This window comes from Panthera uncia, chromosome X, assembly GCF_023721935.1.
Source record: "Panthera uncia isolate 11264 chromosome X, Puncia_PCG_1.0, whole genome shotgun sequence".
Classification (NCBI taxonomy): Eukaryota; Metazoa; Chordata; class Mammalia; order Carnivora; family Felidae; genus Panthera; species Panthera uncia.
In genome coordinates this window covers 117,926,304-117,948,710 of record NC_064817.1, presented here as the reverse complement: position 1 = coordinate 117,948,710, position 22,407 = coordinate 117,926,304, and the positions used below count along the sequence as shown (strand labels likewise).

The 22,407-nt window shown below is 39.7% G+C and overlaps 1 long non-coding RNA gene across 1 annotated transcript in view; it reads right to left on the bottom strand.

Annotated features, from left to right (window-relative positions):
* LOC125932043 (uncharacterized) overlaps nt 1-22,407 on the bottom strand; it is a 275,833-nt gene that overhangs the window by 168,981 nt on the left and 84,445 nt on the right. The window contains exon 4 of the long non-coding RNA XR_007460523.1: nt 19,882-19,957. This is a non-coding gene — a long non-coding RNA (uncharacterized LOC125932043). The remainder of the gene's footprint in view (nt 1-19,881; nt 19,958-22,407) is intronic.

The window sequence follows — 22,407 nt, the reverse complement described above, 5'->3', positions numbered from 1 at the left end:
GCTAAGGATCACTCCTGTGTAGGCCACTATTACCCAAAAGAAAAACATCCAACAAGTGTGTCGGGATTAGTAATGATTGGCATCAGGGAGCTCTGAAGTCAGTGGACAGGGCTTCAGTCACTAGGGCTGGGAGGGTGAGTGGCAAGGGCCAGGCAAAGTCCCAACCCTAGAGGGCTCATGCTCTGAATACAGGGGTTCAGGGACTCAGATGTAGTTATTTAAACTGGGTCACCAGCTCAGAGCCAACCAAGCCATTAGCCTGAGGTTCTAGAAAGTCCTCCAAAGATGAAGGTGGATGAAAAACAGAAGAAGAAAACACAGGAGGAGGAGAAGGAAGGAGGAAGGCAGGAGAGGAAAGGAGAATAGTGGCAGCTAACATTTACCAAATGCTGCCTGTGGGCCAGGTGCTGGGCTGAGTGCTTTCTAGGTGGTGAGATAACCCTCACAACCATCCTATGAAGCAGATATACTAATATGAACTTCTCCACTTTGTAGATGTTCCCCATAGACATTTAGTAACTTACTTGCAGCCACAGAACCAGAATCTGAACTCAGGCAGCCTGACACCCAAGGCACGGCTCTAATGCACTATATACCTCACAGGGTCTCGGGGTCTTACTGAGATGGGTCTTACTCGTAGGGGCAAGGGGCTCTACACTCCTCTTCCCGCACCCATCTGAACCCTGCCTTCAGGTAGCAGTGACCCTGGCTGATGGCTGTATGGGAGACTAGTAAACACAGAAGAGAACTAAGAATCTGTTCCAAAGGGCTCTTTTGGGTTGCAGAGAGAAGGAGCTGGGGTGGGGAGGGGCAATGTTTCTATCTCCCGTGAGCTGCTGAGGTTGCCTGTCCCATGATCTGTAACAATGAAGATGTTAATAAGGCCTTGTGCAGGGGTCCTGCCCTATAGTTACAAAGCCTTGTATATATATATTACTTGATTAATATGTCACTTTGGAAAAAAACAATTAAAAAAGGAGCTGGTTCTTGATATTGGAGATCTTCCCCAGAAGACTTAAGTATTTCTCTCTACTTCAATCCACATATATTTCTCAGATGTCCTCTGGTCTTCCTGGAATTTCTACTAAGAATTTCAGCTATCCCAACAAGAATGTTCAGACATCACAGTTTCTACCAACATATGGAGCCCAGATCCCCTGGCTCCAAATTCATTTCCCTTTCAATCACAGCTGGGCCCAATGCTTCCAAAGGAATGGTAGAAGGAAAACAGGCTCCACAGGAGCTGGGGTGTCATTCCTGGGCTTTGTTCCATTAACCCCCAGTTCAATTCCCCTACCCTACTCAGACCACCATAGCTGGACCTCACTGATCCTTTCAGCTAAAGGCTCAGGCCCAGTGAATTTCCCAGACCAAGTCATCCACAGGCACAGGGTCAATGCTCAGCCTCAGCCCTAGGGCTGGGGGATTAAGAATAGGTTGCCCTCCCAGATTTGGTACCCCTAGAATAGCTGCCTGAGAGGCTGTGATGCTTTCAGACTAGAACTTTTCCCAAAACCACCTCTTAGACTGATCCAGTTTTAACAGCTGGCCTTCTGCCTTGATTACCATCCCTAAGTTCTATGTGTTGTCCTGCTTACAACTTCAGTCCCCTTTGAAACTAAGCCTTGGCCTGAATGAGATACTATCTTACTTGTGTCTTCTCCCAACACCTGGCACAGAGGATGGTCCTCACTGCATGCCTGTTGGGTGGATAAGCCCCTCTGCCCTGACTTGTTCTTGGCCACCCTTGTCTCTTGAACTGGCACCTTGGCCCAGGAATGGGGTTTTGACTCTACAGAGAGGTCTTCTAGATTATGATTGCCAATTCGCTGACTATCCAAGTAATATCCATATACCCACCCCTTAGCTGTGTGATCTTGAACAGGTTGCTTAACCCCTTGGTCTCTCAGTTACCTCATAAAGCAGGAAATGGCACTGCTACCTCACAGCATTTCTGTGAAGGTTAAAAGAGTGAATCTATTTTAAGTGCTTAGCATAGTGCCCATGTAAGTATTTGCTTTTGCCATTGTTGTTGAGCTAGTTACCGTGGACTCCTCAATGTTAGCCATTTCCCAGAATGTCATTGTAGCACCAATCTCCTTACCTACTAGCCTGTCTCTGTCTGTAACAAGGCCATTAACTCAAGCATGTGTCCTGGTTAGTGGCCGTATCTAGTACCAGGGCTTAATATGCACAAGTGCTACATTAGGAGGGACACCCATTTCTAACAACCTAAGTTTGAATAATCAGGCTGTTCTCTCTTGGGCTGGGCAGTCCCTAGAGTGAGCAGAGGTGGGAGGAAGCACCAGTATGGTTCAGGGAATCAGCAGGCCTGGAGGAGTAAAGCAGAGGCAGAACTAGGCCATGTCTCTGGGAACTAGGTGTGGTTGGCCAACCTTCCAAAGACTGGAAAGACCACTTCCCCTGATGGCAGAGCCACCCTGGGAAGAGTTTGCAAAGGTAGCAGGAAGGCAGCTGAGCTATGCAATTCTTAGGAGACCTGAATGCCTGCTACATTTGGTCCCTCAGTCCAGGCAATGCACTTGGACTTCCTCTGGCTTGTGCACTTGGGCTGCCCCTTAGGTCCTTTCACTAACTGTGCTGCCTCAGGCAGTGTCTGCAAAAAGAACCATTCCTTCTGCCCCAGCCCAGCCAGTCTCCTATCTTGCCTCCCCCCATATGCACACAGCTTCCAGGTCATGGGATTCAGGCACTGTGGCCCAGAAAAGGAATAATAATAGTAACACAAGCTCCTTGGCAGAAGGTGAGATGTTTTTAACTTTTAAAATAAAGAACAGAACCCTGGTACAAATTTCAGCTTCAGCTCTGCCTAGCTTCATGATCCTGAGGAAGTGATTCACCTTCCTTTAACTTTAGTTTCCTCATCCATAAAATGTAGAGTAAATGGGATATTGGACCTAATTGCCTGGCAATAGAAAGAGCTCACAAAATTGTAGCTAATATTAGTAGTAGTAACAGATAATCTAATAACCTCTACATCTTTGCCATCTATCAAACTTGTGCCCCAGAGCAGTTACTCAGTTAAGTGCTCAGTAAAAAACATGTTTCTTTACCTTATTGTCACAACTACCAGGGGAGGCAGGTAGGGGAGATCCTGGTCTCCCTAGAGATGGAGACCTTAGGCTGAGTGGCTAAGTGACTTGTCCCAAATCACAGGTACTGAGCAGCAGAGCCTGTACTGGAAACTTCTGTTTCCTGACTCTCTGTTTCGTATTTACTGTTTTAGGTCACCTGATCAAATTTAGGGCCAGAAAGGAGTTTAGAAATAATCTAGTATAACCCCATCATTTCAAAAACTGAAAACTGAGGCCAGAGAGACCAAGGACATTTCACAAGGTCAAGAGTTAGTCAGCTGGGCAGTAGAACCCAGGTCTCCTGACTCTCAGCTTAATGCTCTATCAATAACCCAAAAGCTTATCTTGAAAAAATCATCTCACTGTTCCTAGTTCAGTAAGCATGGTCATCCTAGGCTCAAAGCTACCATAGATTTCTAGAAAAATGCCCAAGCAGTAACAGCAAAGGCTTCCTGCAATGACAGGCCCACCTTTAGAGTACCAGGTTCATTCTTCATGGAGGGTGCATTTCCCATGTGATTTAAAAGAATGTGTCAATGTGACACCCAGTGACCATCAAGAGTACACCAACAGTCCCAAATTTCATGTGTGGAGTACCATCTTTGAAGTGGACCCTATAGTATTTCTGGAATGTCAAGCATGAACTCTGAGAAACACCCCACTTGGCAGTTCCTTCTAAAGCAACAAAGACAGTTAAATGAGGCCCAAGTAGCACAGGATATTATTGTTTACATGCGACCCTTATCCCATGGCTGTGGGAAATGGAGCCAAGTTCCACAAGCTCTTTTCTTGCAAAAGACACTTTGCAAAACAGAGAAGGACAGCGCTGTTGCTTGGTTTCCTGTTCTTTCTTGATGTCAGCTTCATTTGAAAATGAAAAATGATGTTCTCAGAATTTAAGCTCCAACACTGGGGGGATGTATTATGTTGTCCCACTTGCAGTTAATCTGAGGATGCAAAAGTTAAATGAGCATCGTGTTTGCCTCAAATGAAGAACATAATGGGGAGGGGACAGAGGTGAGTAACTCATTTGTCATTGTAACTAAAAAGGGATCTCCAATACTTCTAATTTAAAAGGTTTCAAAATTCGAAGGGTTTCTGATGAAACCGGAGGGGGATGTTTTCTATAGAAGAAAATCAACACCTTGGATTCTAATAGCACTCTTTTTTCCCCCCTTGAAAATATCACCAAAACACATTTGTTATCCACCCCTGTACTGTTGGGCAATGGCAGCTATAGAAGCATGTGATTGATGGAAGAGGCCTGTCTCTGTGCCCACAGCATGCCCTGGCCAAGCACACAAATCAGGAGTACCTTGCCCTACTCCCCCAAGCACAGGCAAGCTAATGCCAGCATCCACGGGCTCAATAAATGCCATGCTTCTTGGTTCCCTCTGCTCCCAATATAAATAAATAGCCACAGCAAGTCTTAGACAAGTGGTCTTAGCATGCTTGCTTGGGTCTTGGGAATAAAGGAGAAAGGGCTTTTTGAAAGCATCATCTTTGTGGCCAATCTCCAAAAATGATAACATTTCACAGTTGGTTTTACTCTTACTGCATTCACCTAACATTTACTACAAGTTAGGTTCAGAGCTAGGTGTTAGACACAGAAAGAAGAATAAAGAAGGAAGCAATCAATTCTGTTTTGCAGAGGAGGCACTGGGCTCCTACTATTTGAGCTGGTCTGAGAGGACATGAATAGTGCTTCAACAGGAATGGGGGTGGGGATGGTGTACTAATGAGAGAGAAGATATAAGAAGGAAAGAAGCCAGCTAATGGCTCATGCACTCATTTGCTTAAACAGTTGGAATCAGTGGATTGCAAATGGTTGGGGCTGTTTTCTCAAAGTGAATGAGTATATTCACGGAACACACACTTGTTATTAAAATGATGTGATGCCTTTTACAAAAGACTTTATGGAGTAGAAAGCAATGGACTCCCATAACTATGTTAGCACTCATTTGTAAGACTTCTGAAGCTTCTAATAAACAAGAATTTAGTCTTTGTCTAATTAGGTTTTAATAGCTCAGACAAAATTAAGAACTAGAGGAATTTGATATGGCTTTTTTTCATTCAAACTTTCTATCATCCTAATCTCCTTAGAAGCTATAAATTATAACTTACCCTCATAAGACTATATGCAAAGCTCATAAGCAAAGGAAAAAATAATCAGATATTGTTACTTTTATTAGATAACAATAACATATTGCAATCACAGCCCTATGTCTGGTCAATAATGTCACAGGAAAAGTCTTCATTACTCTTCTGCCTATTGATGAGATGGTTTATGAAAATCAAAGTTGTCTCCTATACTGTTAGAACATATGTTTGCAAAGGTGCACTTTATATCTATACCACAGATGGTGATCTCATGTCTATGTCATTAACTGGGGAAGCACCCAAATCTGATGATCAATTATTCTTCATTGTTTGAAATTCTCAAAGGTCTTCTAGGGTTCAGAAGGAATTTCTTGTTAAGTTCCAATATCCTGAAATATATATCTAAAAATTTTTAGGTATTTTCATTTTTTAATGAAAAGAGATAGCTATTCCAGTTCTTATTAAAATTGCAAAATTGTGAACTGGCCCTCTCTCCAGAACCCAACCCTGGACATGTCACAGAATTCAGAGATAGATGATTCTATCAAAATAGCATAAAAACAGTGAGGAAACCTCTAAGAAAACAAAAGGCGGATGAGTAAGATAGGATTGGGGAGAAAGTAAGATATCTTATTGAGTAAGATAGGACTGGGGAGAAAGACCCCAAAAAATTAAAGGACAAGAAAAATGTACAAGAGTTAAGGTGATAATTTTTTCAAATGTGCTCCTTTTTCTCTCCTTATCATCGTCCTGAGATGACCAATTTTCTCTCCCTTTGCCATTGGGAGACATTAAGCGATAGACTAGTATCCACCATGGGTGGCACGGTAACTTTGGGATGCAACTCAGGGCTGGCCAGTATGATGGTGCTAGGTAATAAGTGCATATATATTGGCTGGTCCATAAGGTTGCCTGCATCCACACACCAGTAACCTAAAAGCTAGAGGACTGCAACTGGGAGAGGCTTCTCTTGAAAGAAAGCAACATGAAGGCTGAGTTACCATTTGTAACACTAGAGGTTTTCTCTCTGGAGGCATATCTTCTCCCATCAAACTCATTGGGCGGGGGGGGGGGCACTAGCCAAGACTTAAGGTTTAGTTTCTCCCCATAGTTATACATTACAACCGAAGATAGCCAATAACCCAAGCAGAATAGGAACTCACAAGGAAAAACAGCCAATGGGTATTCACTGGAAAGCATGGTGGTACAACTGAGAATTAGCAGCTGAAAGTAAGTGAGGCTCTACACTTTCCAATACCAAGTGAGTGAAAAGGGCCTGTAGCAAGAAGGACTGAAGGCACTGGAGGAATCTAGCCCCTATGAACTCTCAACACTGACCTGCCAACGCTCCCTTCTGGGACAGAATCCCACGTTAAGGACAAATTGGCAGTAGTGAAATAAAAATTAAGCAAGATAGTTTCTTCTGCTTCTGATATGGCTGAGTAAACTCCTATTGATCCTGATCTTCCTGTTGACAGCAACTATAAACTCAGGGGAAAATGTTAAAAACAACAATATGAAGACTAGAGAGTGAAAAGAAGCAGGCATGTTCTGAAGGGAAGCTGGCACAAGGTGAGTTACCCACTTTTTAAATAGCTTTTAGAATGAGGGCAAACTAAAGCTTACAGGTAGTTTAGACACCAAGAGTAATTAATACGCCAATAGCAAACCCACAATCTATCTGGTATGAAGAACTACAGGCACACCTCAGAACAACAACAGCCATTGGAAACTAAGGGGGAATCCTGGAAAGGAGAGAGCCAGATCCAGGGAACCCCAATTTCTGTCTACAGACTCTATTCCAATCTTAGCTGACTCCTGAACCACACATATGTGGGACAGACTTCCGTTAAAGATCAAAGCCCTGAACTAAGATTTCAACTACCACCTAAGAGGAAAAGTTCAGAGTTTGAATGTAACCATATTAAAGTATCCACCAAAACAATGGAATCAATATTTTTCAGAGGAATACATTAGAATCCAAAATCTCGATTCAAAATATATAGGATATAATCCAAAGTTACTCAACTTATGATGAACTGGGAATTTTTGATCCATTTACAAGAGCAAATCAACAGAGAACAAACCTGAGATGACCCAAATGCTGGAATTAGGAGACAAGAATTTAAAAGTGATTATTATAATCACTCAAGAGAGTAAAGGAAGATATGCTTACAATGAATGAAAAAATATAAAATCACAGCAAAGAAATAGGAGCCATTAAAAAAAAGAACAAAATAAAAATTTCAGAAATGAAAAATAAAGTATCTTAAATTAAAAAAATATCACTGGATAGGCTCAAACAGCAGGATGGAAATGAGAGAGGAAAAGCTTTAGTAAACTTAAGATGGAACAACATAAATATCCAATGTGAAGAACAGAGAGGAAAATATATTAGGAAACAAAAACACGAACAGAGCTTCAGGGACATATGGGACAATATTCAAAGGTCTAATATACATGAAATTAGAGTTCTAGAGGAGAGGTGGCAGAGAATGGGGTAGAAAAAAACATTTAATGTGCAATGGCTTAAACTTATCTAAATTTGGAAAAAGATATAAATTTAAAATTTAAGAAGCTTAGTAAACCCCATGAGGATAGAAAACAAAACTCTGAAAATACCACAAACTGCTGAAAAAATAAATATAATTAGAAAATCAAAAGCATCCAGAGAAAAACAGCACTTTATACACAGAGGGGAAAAGTTTCAAATATGGCTGGCATCAGAAACAATGGAGGCCAAAGAGAAAAGACCAACATCTTTAAAGTGATTTAAAGAAAAAAAGCCAACCCAGAATTCTATACTCAGCAAATATATTCTTCAAGAATGAAGGCAAAACAAAGACATTTTCAGATAAAACATAAGTAAAAATAACTTATTTGCCAGCAGACCAGAACTACAAGAAACACTAAAGGTATAGAAGAATAGCTGTACCACACAGTGCCCCAATAGTATTTCTGTCACCATGCACACCACTTAGTCAGGGTTTGACCACAATCTGACCTGTGCCTTCGGAGAACACCTTGCAACTCTTCCTGGAGAAGGGAAATAAGCAACCTGGTAAGGAACTATCACAAGACTGTTCTCTCCATCTCCTGAATATCAGTTGATCACCTTGCCCCCCTTCCCTTAGGGTACAGCTGCATGCTATAAAAATATCTGCTGTAGTTTAGAATTGAGTCCTCAATAGCAGAGTAGCCCATTGTGCCACCTATCATCTGGATCCTCTGGTTCAGTGTCATCCTGTGAGACTAGAGATGTGGAATGTTAATACCATGCTGATCTTACTATTGTTGTATAATCAACTGAATCCATTTGGGCTTACTGCCTCCTTACCAGATGAATCTATGTAAGTGTGACAAGCCAACCTCATAGTTGTATTAGTGACCCTACTGGCTTCATTAGCCATAGCACTACTGCCTAGATACTACTTGACCTCGGTTTTTTTTAATGTTTATTTACTTCCAAGAAGGGGGAGGGGCAAAGAGAGAGGGGGACAGAGGATCCAAGGCAGGCTGATGGCAGAGAGCCTGATGTGGGGCTCAAACTCATGAACAGTGAGATCATGACCTGAGCCGAAGTTGGATGCTTAACTGACTGAGCCACCCAGGAGCCCCACTACTTGACCTCTTGACCAAAGAAAATTCTTCATCAGGCTGAAAGGAAATGAACCAAATGAAAATGAGATACCCATTTTAAAAATAAAGGTTGGTGCACCTGGCTGGCTCAGTCAGTAGAGCATGCAACTCTTGATCTCAGCATTGTAAATTTGAGTCGCATGTTGGGTGTAAAGATTACTTAAAAATAAAAGAAAAAAAAGAAAAAAATTAAAAAATAAAAGCAGAAATAATAAATATCTTGGTAAATATAAAAAAAACTAATGTTCCTCTTAATTTCTTAAAATACGTGGCACTTTTTAAAGCAAAACTGATGTTCTCATCTTGTAGGCTTTATATATAGATATAATACATATGACAAGTTATGAAAAATGGAGAGGGGTTAAACTACCTCTAATTTTTCAGTTTCTACATTTCATATAAAGTTCTGTAATATTATCTTTACTTAGACTGTGAAAAGTTAGAATATATGTAGTAATCTAGAGAACACATACTAAAAACTACATACTAAAAAAGGAACATCCAAGAAGCCAATAACTCATGTCATGCAGAAAATCTGGAGTAAAATGCTTAAAAGTAAAGTAAGTTTGTTTGCCCTAACCTTGATATAGGCAAACATTAAACTCCCATGTGTTATCTTGGTTGATAAAAGCAATAAATGACAAACATTTTTTTCAAGGCAATAAATACATGAACATGAGAAGACAACATTGTAAAGGTGTCAATGACTACCAAACTAATTCAATGTGTAATTCAGTGCTATTCCAATTAAAACTCTAGCATTGCTTTTTAAATTTTTTTCCTCTGAAATAAATTACAGACTTACAGGAGGTTGCAAAATAGCTCATAGAGTCCACTGACTGGTCTCCCCAGCCTCCCCCATAGTGACTTCTTACATGACTATAGTAAAATACAGCTAACTAGACTACAGCTTATTCAGTTGTTACCAGTTTTTATATGTACTCACATGTGTGAGAGAGGTATAGTTCTATGCGATTTTATCACGTGTAGATTCATGCAATCACAATCAAGATAAAAGACTGCTGCATTACCACAGAGGCACTCCCAGATACTACTTCTTTATAGTCACTCTCACCCATCACTCCTGCCCCTGTCTCCTGGCAACCACTAATCTATCTTCCATCTTTATATTTTGTCATTTCAAGAAGCTTACATAATTAGAATCATACACTTTTGATCCTTTGAGATTGACATTTTTTCACTAAGCATCAAGTCTTTAGTATCCATCCAGGATTTTGTATGTATCAGAAATTCATTCTTTACATTGTTGAATAATATTCAATGGTATGGATATACCAGAGTTTGTTTATCTATCACCCACTGAAAGACATTTGGGTTGTTTCTAGTTGGGGTTATTATGAAAAAGCTACTATGAACATTTGTGTACACATTTTCATGTGGTATCAGCTTTCATTTATCTGGGATAAATGCCCAAGAGTACAATAGCTCTTATATAGTGATTGCATGTTTCATTTTATAAGAAATTGTCATACTTCTTTCCAGAGTGACTATACCATCTTATATTCTCACAAGCAATGTATGCAAGTTGTAGTTTCTCCATATCCTCACCAGAATTTGATGTTATCACTATTTTTTTTTATCTTGGCCATTCTAAAAGGTAAATAGTGATATCTCATTGTAGTTTTAACTGGCATTCCCTAAAACCTGATGATGTTGAATATATTTTTCATGTGTTTATTTGCCATCTGCGGATCCTATTCAGTGAAAATCTCTTCATATATTTTGCCCATTTTCTAATTGGATTATTTGGGTTTTTTTCCTGTTGAGTTTTCAGAGTTCTTTATATACCATAGATACTAGTCCTTTGTTGCATATGTAGTTTGCAAGTTATTTTCTCCCAGTCTATAGACTGTCTGTTATTCTCTTAGCATGGTATTTCACAGAGTAAAAGTTTTGCATTTTTTTTTTAATTTTTAAAAACGTTTTAATTCTGATGAGTTACAATTTATAAATATTTTCTTTTGTGGATAATGCTTTTGGTATCAAGTCTAAGAATTTTTTTAATTTTATTTTTTTAATTTACATCCAAATTAGTTAGCATATAGTGCAACAATGATTTCAGGAGTAGATTCCTTAATGCCCCTTACCCATTTAGCCAATCCCCCCTCCCACAACCCCTCCAGTAACTCTCAGCTTGTTCTCCATATTTAAGAGTCTCTTATGTTTTGTCCCCCTCCCTGTTTTTATATTATTTTTGTTTCCCTTCCCTTATGTTCATCTGTTTTGTCTCTTAAAGTCTTCATATGAGTGAAGTCATATGATATTTTTCTTTCTCTGACTAATTTCACTTAGCATAATACCTTCCAGTCAAGTCTAAGAATTTTTCACCAAGCCCCAGATCTGGACATTTCTTTCCTATGCTTTCCTTCAAAAGTTTTATATCTTACATTTTATAATTATATCTGTGAATCATTTTGATCAAGTTTGTTTTAAATTTTTTTTTTCAACGTTTTTTTTTTTTTAATTTATTTTTGGGACAGAGAGAGACAGAGCATGAACGGGGGAGGGGCAGAGAGAGAGGGAGACACAGAATCGGAAACAGGCTCCAGGCTCCGAGCCATCAGCCCAGAGCCTGACGCGGGGCTTGAACTCACGGACCGTGAGATCGTGACCTGGCTGAAGTCAGACACTTAACCGACTGCGCCACCCAGGCGCCCCGATCAAGTTTGTTTTAAAACACATTCTAACTAAAATGGTCAAAGGACGAGAATACACAAGTCACTTCTTCACAGGAAAAAACACAACTACTAAATCAGTAAGGAAAATTCAGTCACACTAGTTATCAAAGAATGCAAAATTTCAACAGTAATGAAAGCTATATTTTTAACCAATTAAATTAGTAAAAATAAAGCAATTTGTCCTGTAACTTTTCCTACACTCTAGGTTTGGTTGATTGCATTCTTATGGTGTTTTAAAATGTAGGTTTTATTATTATTCAGGTATAGTGAGATCAGGAGACAACTGCCATTGAAAAAATATTTTGGGGGCACCTGGGTGGCTCAGTCAGGTGAGAAACTGACTCTTGGTTTTGGTATAGGTCATGATCTCACATTTTATGGGTTCAAGCCCTACATCAGTCTTTGCATTGACAGAGCCTGCTTGGGATTCTCTCTTTCTCCCTCTCTCTCTGACCCTTGCCCTCTCCCTCCCTCCCTCCCTCTCTCTCTCTCAATTCTAAGCAGGCTCTACACTATCAGTGCTGACATGGGGCTCGAACCCATGAAATGGTAGATCATGACCCGAGCCAAAACCAAGAGTTGGTTGCTCAACTGACTGAGCCACCCAGGCACCCCATCAAAATAAATAAACTTAAAAAAATATTTTGTGACAGTTTCCAAGAAAGGGACATGCCACATCATGAAGAGCCATATGGGGAATCACCAGGGTCAGTCAGAAGGCAAAAGGAGTAAAAGGAAAGCATAGGCAAAAGCCTTTATTATGGTTTTCTGAGAGAGGAAGCTAAAGGAACAGGGCAAGCAAGCAGCACAGTAGGTTTAAGAATAGGTTTAGGATCAGATAGTTTGAATAACTTTGACAGGCTCTAGGCTATCGGGCTGGTCCCTAGCTGTCTAGTACCTAGCCCTAGGGTGATTTAGTGCAGAGGGATATGGTCCTGGGCTCTAGAAGCCTGATAAAAGAAGGGTGGGATATGGACTCAGGATTAGTTGGTTTTCATTAAAAGATGTGCTGCAGGCAAGTTATCTCTAAAATTAGCTAACTCTGGGAGAAGCAGTCCCTCTCTGGGTCCATAAGGGTCCAAAATGTCAAAGTATCATAAATACAGAAAACAAAAACCATCATTAAACACAGGTGTTGTGGGAGTGAGAGTTTTGGTACTGGAGTGATTTGTGTGTCTTTGCAGTTACTGCATCATGAGTTTGCCAAAGGTAATAAATACAGAACTGAATCTCCTCCCATAATGGTGGGATATTTCCTCTCTAGGCAGTCCATTTGCAGAATCTGCTGGTCCCAATGAAGCCAAAGACAGTGTTTTAAAAAGAAAGCCAACCAACAACAGTACCTGGGCAAACTACAGGAATGCAAGTCCAAGTGTACTGAAAGTGAGCTTTCCATAATCTTCCAAAAGTCTCCAAAGTACTGTCTGCTTCTGGCCTACCATGCATAGGCATCTCCTGACTGGGAAGATTCTGGATTAAATCCAGAACTGCATGGGATTGAAGTTACCACCACTGGACTGTCAGATTAGCAATGACTATACCTTCCCTTTATTCTGGCTTTCCAGTTATTGCACATTCTGCAATAGGATTTTCCACTAGGAATTGTGGAAATTCCTAGTTACAGGGAACTTGCTGGATGCCAGGTAATGAGAGAGAATGGGTATAAACATCCTCTTATTTAAAGATATTGAGAAATGGACTCAAGCATATATGGAAATTTAGTATAAAAGTGGCATCTCAAACCATTGATGAAGACGCATTTCAAGTCATTTTTAAATAAAATGTTCGGGGATGGGGCGCCTGGGTGGCTCAGTTGGTTAAGTGTCCGACTTTGGCTCAGGTCACGATCTCAGTTCATGGGTTTCAGCCCCGCATCGGGCTCTGTGCCGACAGCTCAGAGCCTGGAGCCTGCTTCAGATTCTGTGTCTCTTTCTCTCTCTACCCCTCTCCCGCTCATGCTCTGTGTCCCTGTCTTTCTCAAAAATAAATAATAAAACATTTAAAATAAATAAATAAATCATTCAGGGACCATTGGAAAACCATAAGATCCATACTTCATACCATACATGAGAATAAGCTAAAAAAAAAGGGGGGGGTGATCTAAATGTAAAAACTGAAATCATACAAGTACTAGAAGAAAACATATACAAATTCCTCTTTATCATGCTGCAGGGAAAGGCTTTATAACTAAAATGAACTCAATATCCAGTGAAAACTGGAGCACCTAGGTGGCTCAGTCAGTTAAGCGTCCAACTTCAGCTCAGGTCACGATCTTGTGGTTTGTGAGATTGAGCCCCGCGTCAGGCTCTCTGCTGACAGCTCAGAGCCTGGAGCCTGCTTCGGATTCTGTGTTTTCCTCTCTCTCTGCCCCTCCCCTGCTCATTGTCTCTCTCTCTCTCTCTCTCTCTCTCTCCCTCTCTCCCTCTCTCCCTCTCTCCCTCTCTCCCTCTCCCTCTCTCTCAAATAAATAAACATTAAAAAAAAATCACGGGCACCTGGGTGGCTCAGTTGGTTGAGCATCTGATTCAGCTCAGGTCATGATCTCACAGTTTGTGGGTTTGAGCCCCGCATCAGGCTCTGTGCTGACAGCTCAGAGCCTGGAGCCTGCTTCAGATTCTGTGTCTCCCTCTCTTTCTGCTCTTCCCCCTCTCATGTTCTGTCTCTCAAAAATAAACATTAAAAAAAAGAAAAAAATCCAATATCCAGTGAAAACTAAAGATTAACAAATTGATCAATATAAAAGCAAATCTCCACACAGCAAAAAAAAAAAAAAAAAAAAGATGAAAAATAAAGTGAAAGAACAATTGATAAACTGGGAGAAAATATTTGCAGCATATATCACAAAAGGCTAGTTTCCTAAAATATGAAGAACACTCAAATATTGAGGGGAAAAGGATAAAAAATTGATTGAAAAGGGGGTAGAGGCATGAACAGATAATTCACAAATTATCTATCTATCTAGATATCCTTTAACATGTGAAACGATGCTCCAACGTACTCAAAATTAGAGAAATACAAATTAAAACAACACCAAGGTACTATTTCTTACCTATAGATTGATGAAAATGTAAAAGAATAAAAATATATTTTATTTGTGAGACTGCAGAGAAACAGGCACTCTTAAACATTGCTGGTGGGAATGTACATTGGTACAATTCGCATGGAGGAGAATTTGCCATTGGCCAACAAAACTAACATGCACTTACCTTTCAACTCAGCAATTCTAAGAATTAACCATGAAGATACACCTCTGACAATAAAAAATACATATGTACCAGGTTTTTAATTGCAGCGTTGTTTGTTATTTCAAAATATTGAAAAAACCCTAATGCCAATAACATAGAAGAATGTTTAAATAAACTATGAAATATACACAATGCAGTTCTAAGACATAAAAGAATAAGTAAGATCTCTATGAACTGACATGGAGTGATTTCTAGGATATACTGTTAAGTGAGAAAAAGCAAATTACAGAAGAGTTTCTATATTACTCTATCCTTCATGTAGGAAAGAATGGTATATAAAAAAGTGTACATGCATCTGCTCATTGGTGCAAAAACACAGAAATGATCAAGCAGAAATGAATGAGCTTGCTTACTTAAAGGGGATGGGCAGGAACAGGGTGAAAAGAAGGGAGGTAAGAGCACTATACACTAGGGTTGATAAAATTTGTGAATATACTGTACATAATGAATGTTGGCTTTCTCACTGTTGGAGAGAAGAGGTAAAAATTAAGGAAAGGAGAAAGGTCAGAAATGAGGCCTGTGCTGTTAGGTTGGAATTTGAGGTATCAGTATGAACTCATGGTGTTTAAGATAGATGGAGAGATGCAAAAATTAGTGGGAAAAAGTATAATGACAAATATAATATTTGCATCATCTCAAAGTATCTCTCCACAAGATTCTTTTTTTATTTTTTTAAGTAAAATATATGCCCAACATGGGACTTGAACTCCCAACTCTGAGATCAAGACTTTCATGCTATACTAATTGAGCCACAGGAGCCCCTCCGCAAGATTCTTATCAATTATAAAGAGGAAAATAGTAACTTTATGATGCAGAAACCTGGAAGACACCTCCTTAACCAAACAATCACAGTTAATGTCACCATTAATGAGACACATAGATATCATGAACCCCCAGATATGACACACTGAGGGCAGACATACTTCTGTGGTGCTCTTGCCAGAAAAGCATAAACTCAATATAATCATATGAAAACATCAGATAAATCCAAATTGAAGGACAATTTACAAAATAACTGATGAATACTTTTAAGAAGTGTCAAGGGCATGAAAGACAAACAAAGACTGAAGAACTATCCCAGATGGAGTGGGATGGTGGATTAGATCCCTAAACAGAAAAAGGACATTAGTGGGAAAACTGGCAAAATTGGAATAAGGTCTGTAAGTTAGTTAATCATATTGTATCAATGATAATTTCCTTGTTTTTAAGTTCTACTATGATTATGTAAGGTGTTAACATTTGGTGAAGCTGGATGAAGTGAATTCTATGTACTATTTTTGCAACTTTTTTGCAAGTCTAAAATTATTTCAAAATAAAATCTTTTTTAAAGTTTCTGTCTAAACCAATATCAAATTCATTAAGGGATCCTCAGGTTATCTTTTATGTGGAAGGTCAAAAACTGGATTGCATGTTAGAGGTTCTAAAGATCCTAATATGCTGCTCCTTCTGGATCCCAAACCAAGGTTGTTAAAAGAGGTAGCTAACTATCAAGTGAGGGCAAGAGGGCCTTCCAGTTTCTGTATGAGACTGAGAAGGAAGATTACACCCATAAGCAATTAATGAATCCTCTTTTTATGCCAGAAGAGAAGCTACATAAAAGACCAAAACCAGGGGCACCCGGGTGGCTCAGTCAGTTAAGTCAGACTCTTGACTTTGGCTCAGGTGATGATCTCACGGTTTGTAGGCTCGAGCCCCGCACTGGGCTCTGCGCCGACAGTGCAGAGCCAGCTTGGGATTCTTTATCTCCCTCCCTCTCTGTGCCTCCCCCACTGGTGCACTCTCCCTCTCAAAATAAATAAACTTAAAAAAAAGATCGGAAAAAAAAGAAGACCCAAACTAAAGAATTAGTCAAAAAGATAACAGGGGTTTTAGCTATCCAAGGTAACACAATGGAAACTGAAATTTAAGCAATCCAATTTTACAGTTAGACAAAGTTTAGATTCTGAACTTCCCTCCTCAGAGGTAAGACAATGTGCAGTGGTAAGAAATCGGACAAAACAAAAAGGATCCCCCAAAGTGGAAATTCTATACAAGAGTCCTAAGAGAAACAGAGAGGTCTCTTTCCTACTCAGCCCATTCTCCAAACAAGAAGGGACAGAACAAATGAGGAAAGAAGAAAAGTTTTGGAGCTGTTCATTGGTCTCTAGTTTGACGATCCCTTACTGACCATTTACTTCCTGTTACAGGGAAAACCCTTTCCCCTTAACTTTACAATCTGCCACTTTAAGTTTAGCATTCTTCACTTAACATGTTAGGCTCTCCATAGCATGGTCTGAACCTTGCTTTCTAGTCACGTTTATTTCTGAGGCATAGAGCGTAATGGTAAATTGATGGATGTTAACCAAAGTTATTGTGGTAATTGCTTCACAATATTTACATATATCAAATCGCCATGCTGTATAACTTAAACTAATACAGTGTTATATGTCAATTATATCTCAATAAAACGGGAGGGAGGGAGAGAGAGAGAGAGAGAGAAAGAGAGACAGAGAGAGATGGAGGAAGGAAGGAAGGAAGGAAGGAAGGAAGGAAGGAAGGAAGGCAGGCAGGCTGACTGGCTGGATTTGGAGCCCAACAGAGCTGGGCTCTGCAGGTGACCAAGTTACTTAATTGCTTTAAGCTTTAGTCTCCTGATTTGTATAGTAGAGATGATACTGCCTATAACTAATGAGATTGCTGTGAATGGCAACAAAACAAGAGAATGCATGCAAAGTACCTAACACTATGCATGGCACAGAATAATGACTCAATACATGACGACTATTAGTAGCCCTAAATGGATCCTAAGATTTCTCACTTTTGTTACTTTTACTCAAGCTGTTCTTGCCTCCTAGAATGACTCTGCCTGTAGAAATTCTGTTATTTAATGCCAGTCCCCAAGGCCACCTTCTCAAGAATTCTTTGTTCCACAAGGATATATTCTATCCCTTATTTAAAATTCCTGTTCATTTGTACCCCTCCCCTGGTACCTCCTTTACACTGATAAGTGTACCTGGGCACTGCCCAGAGCTGAGCCTTCACTGAGCAGGTGCTCCATGACTACTTATTGAATTAAACCCACATCATGCCCAAACGTTACACGATTTCCTAGAGTTTTTAAAACTCCAAGTACCTGAGCAACAACTCAATTAATTCCAGATGCCAGAGTTTCTGCTAACAACCTCAACTCAATGTTAAAAACACATGACCAAGAACTGAAACATGAAAGCATAGAGCAGAGGATGGTGGGCTGGGGATCTGCTGGCATTTGCTGCCAATGATAATGTTGGCCTCCAAAATGCACATGGTCAATACATGTATTTTCAGGGCCTGCTACTGTAATTTTATGTTCTGGCCAGCAACTTATCTTTGAGATTTGCAACAAAATAATTAGTATGGAAAGTTTGAAAACTCTTCACAGGCAAGTATCTTAAATATACACAAATGCTTTTTAAGATGGGTGGTAAAGATGACATTTGCCTACAAGAAGGGTATAAGGGAATAACTCTAATGCCCTTCTCAGCCCTGGTGCCTCTTGTTCTGTCCGCCTCCAAACACCAACAAACAGTATCAAGGGAAGGAGAAGTGTGTATTACTACCCACCCACCCAACTCTTCCCTGAAATGCAAAGGTCCCTGATTCAAAACTAAACTTTTAGGGTTTGGATGCCAACAGGTGTGCATTACCCATACTGTCTCAGTGGGCAATTGTTGTACAGTCACAGAAGAGCAAAAAGAACTGCCTCACTGAAGGGAGATTTTCACCAACTCTGTGGAGATGTACTGACAAATTCTAGACAAAACAAAACCCTTGTGGATTACTTTCCCTTCTTATTCCTGACTTGGGAATATTTACTGGCATGCAAGAATATCACTTTCCATTGTTAATGACTCAGAGGGAGTTTGAGAGTCATGGAAAATCAAGTAAATGATCAAATGGAGTCAAAATAAGCAAGTTGCCTTTAATATTTTGATAGTGAAATGAATAATGCTCAACTATCTTTGAATCACTTAGAGTCAAACTTAACATTGGAAACATGGTCCACTGAAGTGAAAAACACTGACACACATTAGGAGGTCACAAAAACAGGATAGAGCAGCTATTCGCTTGAATGGGAAAAATCATAGCTTCATGTTCCAGCCTTAACCCCCCTTCTCCCTGTCTCATTCTCTTCCTTCCCGGAATAGACATCTAGTGAATACCTACCATGTAAAGGACGCTGTGACAAGTACTCCTGGGAATAGAGAAAGAAATATTGTGCTCTCAGGTAGTTTGTAAGCTTAACAGAAAAGACAAGACTGTAACAAAAGCAGAAATACACCCCTCAAGGTTTCTACAAAATAGCATACAGACTCCAGAGTGGCTCCCTTCAAAGAACTCCATCCTGGAGATGCCACCAAAGAGGAGTGTTGATGCATCTGATAAATTAAAGAAATACTGGGGCGCCTGGGTGGCGCAGTCGGTTGAGCGTCCGACTTCAGCCAGGTCACGACTCGCGGTCCGTGAGTTCGAGCCCCGCGTCGGGCTCTGGGCTGATGGCTCGGAGCCTGGAGCCTGTTTCCGATTCTGTGTCTCCCTCTCTCTCTGCCCCTCCCCCGTTCATGCTCTGTCTCTCTCTGTCCCAAAAATAAATAAAAAACGTTGAAAAAAAAATTTAAAAATAAATACTTGTGAGAGTCATCTGGGGAAGTCCACCTATTTATACCTATTGTATGTATTATTTTATTGGACTTATTAAAAAAGGTCTTTGGTAAACTTTTTGAGGACTTTAATGCCTGAGAATATTTCAAACTTACATTTAAATGATATCTAGCTGGGTATAAAATTCTAGGTTCCAAGTTTTTCCCCCTCCATACTTTGAAACTTAGCACCCCACTGTCTTCCTGTATTGTGTGTATTGAGACTTCAATAGGATTTTGTTCCTTTGTAGATGATACGCTCTTTCTTGCTGAGAAGTCTTCTATTTGTCTTTTATTTTTTTTTTTTTAATTTAATACAATGTGTCTGGATATGGGGTTTATCTTATATACCCTGTTTGGCAAACGCTGAATTCTTTTAAACTGAGGTCATCCATGTTTTACTAAGAGTGGGGAATTCTTGGTCTTTATTTCTTCAAATACTTACCTTTCTTCCACTTACTTTATTTTCCTCTCCTTGGGTTCTTGCTGTACTGACTTGACACTTTCCATCCTCTATATCCCTAAAATTAAAAAAAAATTCCAACTATTTCTCCCTTTCTGATTTCTTCTGAGAAAATTATTCAATCTGGTCATTCAGATCATTAATTCATTCTTCATCTGTATCCATCTTATTATTAACCTCACTCCCAATCAAGTTCTTTACTTCAACTAATATTTTTCATATCTTGTATTTATGAATGCTTCTTGGTAACTGTTTATTCCTACTTCATGTTACCAATATGTTCCTTAGTTCTTCAACGATATTCTAGTTTATTTTCAATTATTGTTTTGACTAGTTCATTAATTCTGCTTTGTCTAATAGGATTTGTTAAGTTGTCTTTCTTTTGTAATAGTTACACTCCTTATAAGACATGTTATTTAAGAGGACCAATGCTCAGTAATTTCTAAGGTTACAACAGCAGTTTTCTGATTGAGCAGACCACCTGGGTTGTCACTTTCTCAGATGAATAATAGAAGCTCCATTATTATTCTACTTGGTTTATGTTGTACATTCACCCTTCCAAAGGTTTATTCACCTATCAAAGAAAAAACTTGCAATTAAGGTATCACCAACTGGTAGCAACTGCCATAATTGCACAGCTTGAAGTATCAGTTGTGTGTGTGGCTGCTTTAAACAGATAACATAACTACATACTGCCAGATATTGCTATTTAAACTTGATAATATAATATTTCAAAAACTGCTAAACAGAGCAACATCATTATGTTTAAGGATGGCACATAGAAAAAAGATGTAATAAAATAAATGCCATCTTGGCATTCTGTTTTTCATTGTGACCTTTTCACATCATGCCTGATACGTTAAGGATTCTGAGAAAATTCTGTGCAGACAGTTTGGTTCATTCCAGATGGTCTGCTTTTTACTTGTGACAGCCACTGGCAGTCACTAGTGGTAATATATGGACAGAAGTTTGGACTCTCTTTGGGCATGCCTAAACTAAGTAAAATCGATGTGGGGTGAAAACAGCACTTGCCTGGGAATTGGTAGACCTAAGTTCCAACTATAACTCTGTCACATAACAGCTGTGTGATCTTGACATGACCTAATTCTCTAGACTTCAATTTCTTCATGGGTAAAAGTAGGGTTGAACTACATCATCTCTAATGTCTCTTCAAGCTGTACAAGTTTGTCATTCAGTTTCATAAAGATATACCACTCCAAACAACCATCAGTATTTTATGTAGAGGAATCAATTTCTCTAGAACAAAAAAGTAAATAAATATACTTTTACATATACACCATGCAATCTCATATAGAACAATCGAAAAAGAAGAAAGTCTTTATGCAAAGGGTCCAATTTGTAACTTACTCTGTAATAAAGCTCAGTCTAACCATTTCCTTTGTTAACTTTACTCTTAACTATAGGCTGCCTCAGGGCATTTTCACAGCTTTTACCAATATGTCCTTGTTTAGCTTTAGCTGTTATGTCTATAGACTCCTAAAGCTAAATACTACATTAATAGGTCCCTACTCAGCGTTCCAATATCTCAGCTACTTCTTGTGCTCCCAGCTTAATCTTCTCCGTTGTCTTCCCCAGTAATCAGCCTTTGCATAGTTCCCAAGTCTCAGCCCCTTTCTCCAATTCCCATTATTTTTCTCTCCTTTTTGAATCGGAGTTTCTGAGCTGCCTTTTATGCTAGAGGCATATGATGTCATTGTGTCTACCCCCAGCTGTTCTTAATTTTCTCTCAGATCAGCTCTCTTGAAGGACTCTCAGCAGGCCCAAAGACACAGCCCTCCCTTCTAGGGTGCAGATGAAAAGCTGGGGTGGAGGGGGAAAAAGGGCAGTTCACCAACCCATAATGACTAATCCTAGCAAAATAAAGGGCAGGGCCCTCTTAATAAACACAGCACTCCAGGAAGAGGGTGGAGCCAACTGAATAAGCCCCAGGCTCTGATGAACTGAGTGTGCTCTTAGAAGCTGTCATAGCAACAGGAGTTTGCTATCCAAGATGTTGACTATCACTTCCTAAGGCAGTTGTCTAAGACTGAAGCATCACCCTCTATGGTCGTCCTTCCTTTTCAAGGTCTTGAAGCACCTGACTCTAACCACACACAATGTCAGCCTCCTGCCTCCAACCAAGGGCCAACCTTCTCTGTTTAGATAGTGAAAATGGATTGTGGGGGACTCTAGACAAATTTATCTTTCTCGTCCATGGATGCCCAGTGTTTTGTGGTGTTACAGGAAAAGTCCTGAAACACCAATTCACATGACTCATAATTCTTACTGAATTCATGTTCCAACATCCATAAGTGCTGCTTAAAAAATGATGTAATGATGCTTTACGCAAAGGAATGAACCTCTGAGATAGAAATTCTTACTATATAATGGCACCAGGCTGGAGGAGATAGGCTAGTGCCCATGCTAGTAATTTTGGAGTGAATTTCCTACTAGGATAGTGCTAGAAAGATTTTTCTTGCCTCATCCTGTTTAGGTTGGTAGCCAGTT